Genomic DNA, 9,200 nt, shown 5'->3' with positions numbered 1-9,200 from the left:
ACACACAGCCCGCCCCCATGCACACGCAACTCATCCATAAGCCCACAACAATAAAACTAACATAAATGGAGCACTTATTCATCCAACACTCACCCACAACATCGGTATTACTACTTTGACCGATAAGCTCAAATTACATGGGGGCCCCTTTGCACACAGCTATTGGGTGGTAGAGTGAAGTTTCTGTGTGTACAGCGCCTGTTTTCTCTGATCCAGCTTCCCACCAGCTGTGTTGTGTCAGGTCTGGCTTCAGCTTTCATGCGCATCAATAACCTGAAACCATAACGCTGTTAGGGACCGCCCAGCTGCGAGCAGCGCTATGCCCAGCTGCGCCGAAGAAGAGATTAGACCACAGGGTATCCAGCTCCAAAACCAATCAACTAGTGAATTCAAATTGTACTGCTAATTAAAGAAACTTAAATCAAAGAGTCCCTAAGACTTTGTCACTAGCATCGTCTCAGATGGGAGTCATGGATACTTAGTCCCTGTTCAGTATTCAGGGGAGTCTGCTGGATAACCTTTCTTTCGTTGGAAGCCAGTGGTCTGGCGACTTCCTGAAGGGAATAGAAGAGATTCTCCTAAAGTGACTTCGTGGCAAAACACCACACCTCTCCCCACAGTTGCCTTGATGTCCCTTCCCACCTGCCCTTCAGCTACAGGTGCCAACCCTTCCAGAAGTGCAGCTGTTCCCTAAAAGGAAACACTTTTTAGTTCCAGCCATTTGCACCAAGGTTGAAACAGGCTGCAGATTCTGACTCTGGTGGAGACTTTGGCTGGAGAAAGGAAGAAGCTAGACATGTTGAATATGGGGTGAAGATGGAGACCGTGGTGAAGGGGCCTCAGACCTAGCTAAGTTGTGTTGGTGGGGACCATAGTCTCACTGCTCTGCTGGGAGTCCCTGGGATGTCCCTTTCTGAAGACATGAAGGAAGAAGGGCTCCTTGTGCACACTGACGTATCGAAGCCCATCTCTCACCTCTTCTGTTTGACTGCTCTTTTGCAAACAGCAGTTGGTGTGTTTCATCTTGCTGCTACCCACATAAGCTCCAGTGGGCAATGAGCCTTACGCACTTCCCTCCTCTTTCCCACTCCAGTGTCCACCACTACTCGCTAGCCTACACTGGTGTGATTGTAGTTAGCCGGTAAGAGGATTTCCACCCTCTTAGTCTCTAGGGCCTGAGCTGCTTTCAGAGGGGAGTCCCGAAAGAATGAACCCTTTTCATCTGCAGCGGGGAAAGAATGCATCTGAGCCTTGCCTCCTCAGAGGGCCCAGCCTGAAGGGGCATCTCTGCTAAGACACCCAAAACACCTCACAAAACCACCAGGATCAGGCAATAAAAGCTTCTCTCTATGATATGCCTCCCCCAGGGCCTCACTCTGTCCTCTGCTTTCTAGAAGGTTCTAGAAGGTTCATACAGGTGTTACAAAGGAGCCACATACCTTTCAGGAAAACAGCGAAAGGGCCAAGTGGCAGATGGGCGCTGGTAATCTTGTCTCCCTGTAAAAGGGATGATGGTGAAGTGTTAGTCCCTGAAGCTTAAGATTCTTTTGACGCTGACTGGCAGCTGAGCTCAGGAAGCAGGGTGCAGTTTATGAATGACAGAAATACTCACCCACCTTCCACCTTAGGCCATAAGCCCTTGACTCTGCCCTTTGTTATAAAAACCAGAATAGACAGAACAAAACGAGGAAGTCTCCGTCATATCCTGTCCCTGTGAGGAAAATCACAAGTTAAATTCCCATAGAAAATATCTCTCCAGGGTCTTAGAAAGAGGCCAAAGGTACCTGAGAACTTTATCAGAACAGGCTGTATCTGCAGCGGCTAAGAGGGTGGAGCCCAAATTGGCCACCCAGGATCGCTGGGTGGGTCAAGCTGAACATCCAGGGAGCAGCATAGTTATCCCAGGCTCTCTTCCTGGTCACATTGAAAGACCCAGAGACTGGGCTCCAATCTCCATTAAGAGTTGGAAAATGCTTTCGTGCCCAGCTCCTACTTAACCCATCATATTCCTCCGCAGGGAAATCACCGGCAAGGAAGTAACCTGGGAACGTTGCCACAAGCAGACTGACAACAGCTGTGCACACACAGCTTGGAAGCGGTGGGGTATACACATCTCTGTGGTGAAGCTGAGCTCCACATGGAGCTGAATGGAAATAGAAGAGAGGCTGGCTAGAGGTGGGAGAACCCAGTCCTCTCTCGCGTTTGTCAGAGAAGGTCTGTTCATCCTTTTCAAGTCTCTCCAGCCATTTGTTTCAGCTCTGTCTGCACCTCCAACCCTCATCCTTGCTTTCCCAACCTTCGCTCTTTGCGTTCTTGCCTCCTACTCTCTCCACTGAGCAGAGAAGCAGCTTTTACACTTACTACCCATGCACGGGATATCCTATCTGCCTCTTGTCTGTCCATCAGCACCTTTTCCAAAGATCCTGCTCAAAATTCCTGCCGGGTGGGTGAATCTGACCTCTTCCTGTGTGCATGCCTCTTCCTTCTCAGCCTTGAAAAGGGGGTCTGTGAATGGGACCACCACAACCATCAGAGTGACGGTCCACAGGAGGCGAGAAGGTAGTTTGGTTGAATACAACTAGTAGCCCATGTTGGCTCAAACTTTGGGAGTGTTACCCTAAGTAGTTTATTTTAGGCATATTTAAGCACAGCACAATTTAGTGAAAACTTTTCTGACAATCATTAACTCAATCCCATGTGCATAATAAGTCACAAAATAGGCTAAATAAAGATTCTATGTGACTACATAGAAACCCCTTAGAAAGTACACATAAACCTGCAATAAAGATGGGTTCTGTAGATTGCCTAAGAAAAGCAAGCTTACAATAAGGGTCTGGGGGAGGACAGCCGTAGGGGTGGGGTGGGTCTCAATCACACTTATAGTGCAAAGGCCATCAGGCTGCTAACCATGTCTCCTCACAGCCTCCTTGGGCAGCTAAATGGTTCTGCATTTCCTCTTTAGAGGGAACAGCCCTGTATGTTTAATACTCCAGGTTCCCCTAGTGTTCATCTGTGAGCCCAAAGACCTCTTTTCCTCCTCTATCCCCTCCCATTTTTAAGAAAAAAAAAAGGATGATTGTGACAGAGGCTAAGATTGAGTGCATCACCTGTGTGGCTAGTATAAATAATAGAGTCAAGTATAACAGAATTCTGAGACTAGCTAACACTAACGGAGGACCCAGAAAAGGGGCAAGCCATCTTAATCATGATGGCTACTCAAAGGTCACTTGGAAGATATTGTTTATCTCTTTATGCAAATCACAAATTTGTCCTTTGGTAGAATGAGGGAAATCTGATACATGAAAGCAACACATGGCAAGAAACTGTTGACAATCAAAATTATGCTTGACCAACAAATAATCTATAGGAGCTTTATTTTGTAAAACCATGGCTCTCAGTTTGTCCATCTTCTAGCTAATTTCTGCTAATATTTTTGCTATAATATTAATGATTTTACTAAACATACACACGAATTTTTATAAATATTTATTATTATTTAGTTATGAATATAATGGTCTGCCTGCATGTACTCCTTCAGGCCAGAAGAGGGCACCAGATCTCATTACAGATGGTTGTGAGCCGCCATGTGGTTCCTGGGAATTGAACTCAGGAACTATGGAAGAGCAGCCACTGCTCTTAACAGCTGAGCCATCTCTCCAGTACACCACTTGTTTTATTTTCTTGTTTTTACATCCTAACCAAAGTTTCTCCTCCCTCCTCTCTTCTCAGGTCTTCCTCCCCTTCCCACATCCACTCCTCCACTGTTTCTCTTCAGATACAGTCAGGTATCCCATGGATATCAGTCAGCCATGGTATATCAAGTGCAGTGAGACCAGGCACGTCCTCTTCCACCAAGATGGGATGAGGCAATCTGACAGGAGGAATGGGTTCCAAAAGCAGGCAGCAGAGTTAGAGACCCCTGCTCTCTCTGCTTGGAGTCCCATAGGAAGACCATGTTACACAACTGTAATATATATGCAGAGGGCCTAGGTCAGTCCCATGCAGCCTCCCTAACTGTCACATACAGGCTATTTTTGAGACCTCTCTGTATTCTAGAAATCATTCCTGGGACTGGTCATAAAAAAGCTGTCGTGGATGTAACCATTACAGGATGCAGTAGATGCAAAGAATCATCACAACTCTGGGGAAGAGCTCTTGATTCCATTGACCGACTGCAAAGATTTATCAAACATAATGGACGTAACACGGCCTGTATCCCACATAAGCCTTTATGATCCTCAGGAAGGGCAGTATGTGTGGCATTTTCCCAAAGGCGGTTGTTACCAGAGAAAACCGTATGATTGAAGGTGGAATAAGAATAAAGAGGAATACAAGCACATTTAAAACATAAATGATGCTATTTAAAAAAAAAACACCATTGACAGAAATATCAGGGGAAGACCCATGGATATAGGTGCAGGTGGACTCTAATGCATATGAGTAATTCCTAAGCCATACAAAAAAAATTTAAGAGCCCAGGAGTATATGGGTCTCCTCTGATGCAAAGAGATGGCTCTTGTTGTCTGCTATGTGCCAAGTGAAGCCAGAGGTTATTTTCGAAACCATTAGTAACAGATAGAGTTATTCTGGGTACAATGGTATCGGTACATCAGATACTCCCTTGCTCATCTTCATATAACCATAATTTCCATTATCAGAGCTTTCTGAAGAGTACCTAATTATGCCTAAATCTACGTTATTGCATTTGGATTGATTAATTAGATTAGTTCAACCAAAATAGCCTCCATTCATGTGACTCAATATTTCTATAATATCTTTTTCCAGACAATTGATCCTGAGGGGGAAAAAAGCAATCCTTAGCATGGCAAAACAACAATGTACTGTCTCCTATTACAGGAGTGCCTTTTATTGCCCCCATAAAAGACATTTGGGTTCTGCACTGACAAGCGGAGAATTAACGTAGAATATGATCGGTAAGCATAAGAGCATCATTTTTTGTGTCAGTAGCATTGTGTCCTTGTTGTCTCCCTGAGGTCTTGACTTGATAGGTTAAAATCTTGATGTATCCCCAGGTCATGGACTTACTCTTCTCTTGGGTCATCTCCCTAGATGAGTTTGTCATCTACCGTCAGATGCTTCCTTTGTCCAGTGGTCGCTGGGATGTTGTCCTGTTCGGGGGCAGCAGAACAGAAGCCATCTGGAACTTCATTTATTTTGGGGGAAGTAAAAACAGTAACCTCAACCTGATCTTAAAAGAACTCCAGCCCTTTCTATTGACTAGTTTCTAGATATTTTCATTTAACATATACTTTAGGATGTGTCTCCTTTAGGACAAAAATTCTTTGGGGCAGCAGCAGAAGTATTGTCTTTTAAAGCAAAAAAGACTAAAGCCAGCATGGTTAAATGTGGGGGGAGGTTAGATGTATCTTAAATGTATGTGGAGATTAAATGTATTTTAAATGTAGGGTTAAATGTACGTGAAGATTTCAGTGGGTTTGTATACCCTCTTTCTGTTTTTAAATTTTACTGTTTAAGTATTTGATGGTGTTTTTCAACACAGTTTATCCTTGTGAATTGTAAGGGATTCCAGTAACATGATTAAGAATCCATAAATTTGCAAAATTTCATAAAGCGTTTTCTAGTATAAGCAGCACCAACACCAGTTTTTAGTTATAGTGGAAGTTCTAGAAAGAAAAAGGTGTCTAACAAATGACAATAGCATCATGGGTTATTTCACCCCGGTGAGTGGAAACAGCAACCATATTAAAGAAGTATCAAGTGTTACATGAACGTATTTTAAACTAGTTTGTCTAATGTGATTGGTTTTAATGTGCCAGTATTAATTTGGCCAGCAGAGGGCAGTCGTGTGAAAGAACAAGATGGTCTGTCCAGCTTGCTTGAGGAAAAATGGTTGTACCTGTAAGGATTTTGCATTTTGATAAAGTTCATGAGACTTTTGAATATCCTGAAAGTAAAGCATTAGAGATGAGGAGGGGGCAGCACATTGGCTTGAACAAAAGAGGATGTTAATGGACCTGGTAGATTAGAATGAGCACAAAAAGAGTTATGAAAAAATATCGAGACTGTTGTCTCATAGACATCTGAAGGGAGAGATACAACAGTGAAATAACATTTGTAGTGGGGTTGGGTTTAAATTTGAAGTTTCTAAAAGAGGAACAGTTTTAGAACAATTTTCAGAGTCGGTTAAAATATTCAGTTGGCAAACAGAGACTGGTCATTTCCTGGCCTCCTGGAAGTGAATAATCAATCACACAGAAACTATATGAATTACAATACTGTTTGACCAATAGCTTATGCATATTTCTAGCTAATTCTTACATCTTAAATTAACCCATTTCTATTCATCTGTGAATCACCACAATGCTGTGGCCTATTGGTAAGGTTCTGGCTGGCAGCTGGCGACTTTCTCCTTCGGCAGCTACATGGCAGCTCTCTGACTCCATCTACTTTCTCTATATATCTCTGTTCAGATTTCCCATCTGGCTTTACTTTACTAAACCATTGGCTGAAACAGCTTCTTTAATAACCAATGGTAAACCGGGCAATGGTGGCACACGCCTTTAATCCCAGCACTTGGGAGGCAGAGACAGGCGGATCACTGTGAGTTCGAGACCAGCCTGGTCTACAGAGCTAGTTCCAGGACAGGCTCCAAAGCCACAGAGAAACCCTGTCTCGAAAAACCAAAAAAAAAAAAAAAAAAACCAATGGTAGTAAAACATATCCATAGCATACAGAGCAGAATCCCACGTCATTCAGTGACTGAGAGATACCTAGTAACAACTGATTGATTACAGTGAGTTCAAACTGTTGAGCTGTACAACCAGGACTTGGCACAACCTACTTTTGTGGAAGGTGTAGAATTCGTATATAAAAACACAAGTTCCTTGTCCTTATGAAGATCCATCTGTAGAAGCGTTAGAAATAATTTCTATAGGATTTTTAGATGTAATCTTAGGTATCTAAATATAATGGGGTATCATTAAAAGATTTTTTTTTCTTTTCACAATTTTTTAAATGAATTCTTTGGGAATTTCACATCATGCACCCCAATCTCACTCATTTCCCAGTCTTTCCATGTCTGTCCTCTTCCCTTGTAGTGTATCCTCACAAAAGAAAATAATAATAAAGAAAGAATAATGATAGCAATGAAAACATTTCACTCCTCCATCTCTCCCCACCTCTCAATTACCTGTTCCTTTGTCAAGTGGCCTTGGGAGCTGCAGTGGGTCATGCAGCATACCAAACAGCTTTTCTTGCAAATGTTTGTTGCAGTGAGTGGTTGATCTGGTCCAATGCCTTTGCTTCTGGTACACCATCAATACTGGACGTATTGATGAAGAAACGTCTCTTGAATGTCCTGCTGTTGCCCTGAGTTATGGAGATCCTGAGACTATGATTCTATAGAACCAGTCCCTTTACACTCTCCAGCAGCTCACAAAAGCTGTAGATGTACAGGTGGGCCAACTCAAAGACCTGGATGTGGCCTGGGTTGGTAGCTGAGTTGGTCAGTCAGGACCTCCACTGGGACGACTCCTTTCAGGTGAGGGTCAGGACCAGCTCTCCTGTTGCAGTGGCCTGAGTTGAGGAGCAGTTCTCTGAGGGCTGCCAGAGGTTAAGACCAAATCTTCCATGCATGCGTCATTGGGGCTAGTGTTTCCAGGGGTGAGGGGCTTGAGAATGCAGCTCTTCCACTGAGGCGCCCAGCAAGTGGCAGGACCCAGTGCCACTGGGACCAGCTCTTCCAAGCACCCTGGTGGTAAAATGACCAACAGACATCAACACAGACCAAGGCTGCAGTAGAACCATGATCCCAGACAGAGCCCTCGATCGCAGCTCAGGCCCAGACGTCACCATGGCCCTGGGTAGCAGCTCAGAACATTCATATCAGTATGGTCCCAGAGACAGCATGGCCCTTGGATATCAATGTGGCCTCAGGTGGTGGCCCAGACCCTGGGCATCAGCACGGCCTTTGGTGGTAATACGGCCCACGAACCTCAACACATATCCCAGCTGTGATAGGGCCATGGACCCAGACACAAACCTTGACTGCAGCTTAAGTCCTAACTTCCTCTGGGTCTGCAGATTGCAGCATGATTTTTTTTTAAGTTAATAGCCACTTATAAGAGAGTACATATCATGTTTGTCTTTTTGGATCTGGGTTACCTCACTCAGGATGAGTCTTGCTAGTTCCATCCATTTGCCTGCAGATTTCATGATTTTTATTGAGCTCTACATTTTTCTCTGCTTCTCTCCCTACCTCTTTCTTCCCCCCTCAACTCTCCCCCAAGGTCTCCATGCTCCCAATTTACTCGGTAGATCTTGTCTTTTTCTATTTCCCATGTAGATTAGATCTATGTAAGTCTCTCTTAGTGTCCTCATTGTTGTCTAAGTTCTCTGGGATTGTGGTTTGTAGGATGGTTTTCTTTGCTTTATGTTTAAAAACCACCTATGAGTGAGTACATGTGATAATTGTCTATCTGTGTCTGGGTTACCTCACTCAAAATAATGTTTTCTAGCTCCATCCATTTTTCTGCAAAATTCAAAATGTCATTATTTTTTCTGCTGTGTAGTACTCCATTGTGTAAATGTACTACATTTTCCTTATCCATTCTTCGATCGAGGAGCATTTAGGTTTTTTCCAGGTTCTGGCTATGACAAACAAAGTTGCTATGAACATAGTTGAGCTCATGTCCTTGTGGCACAATTGAGCATCCTTTGGATATATACCCAAAAGTGGTATTACTGGGTCTTGAGAATGGTTGTTTCCTAATTTTCTGAGAAATCACCACACTGACATCCAAAGGGATTGTACCAGCTTGCATTCCCACCAGCAATGCAGGAGTGTTCCCTTTTCCCCACAACCTCTCCAGCATAAGTTGTCATCAGTGTTTTTAATTTTGGCCATTCTTACAGGTGTAAGATGGAATCTCAGAGTTGTTTTGATTTGCATTTCTCTGATGACTAAAAATATTGAACATTTCCTTAAGTGTCTTTCAGCCATTTTAGATTCCTCTGTTGAGAGTTCTCTGTTTAGGTCTGTACCCCATTTTTTATTGGATTATTTGTTCTTTTGATGACCAATTTCTTGAGTTCTTTGTATATTTTGGAGATCAGACCTCTGTCTGATGTGGGGTTAGTGAAGATCTTTTTCATTCTGCAGACTGTCATTTTATCTTGTTGACTGTGTCCTTTGCTTTACAGAAGCTTTCAGTTTCAGG

The sequence above is a fragment of the Microtus ochrogaster genome, chromosome 7, assembly GCF_000317375.1.
Source record: "Microtus ochrogaster isolate Prairie Vole_2 chromosome 7, MicOch1.0, whole genome shotgun sequence".
In the NCBI taxonomy this organism is placed as follows: domain Eukaryota; kingdom Metazoa; phylum Chordata; class Mammalia; order Rodentia; family Cricetidae; genus Microtus; species Microtus ochrogaster.
The sequence above is the reverse complement of the archived record's forward strand: the minus strand, read 5'-3'. Positions refer to the sequence as shown.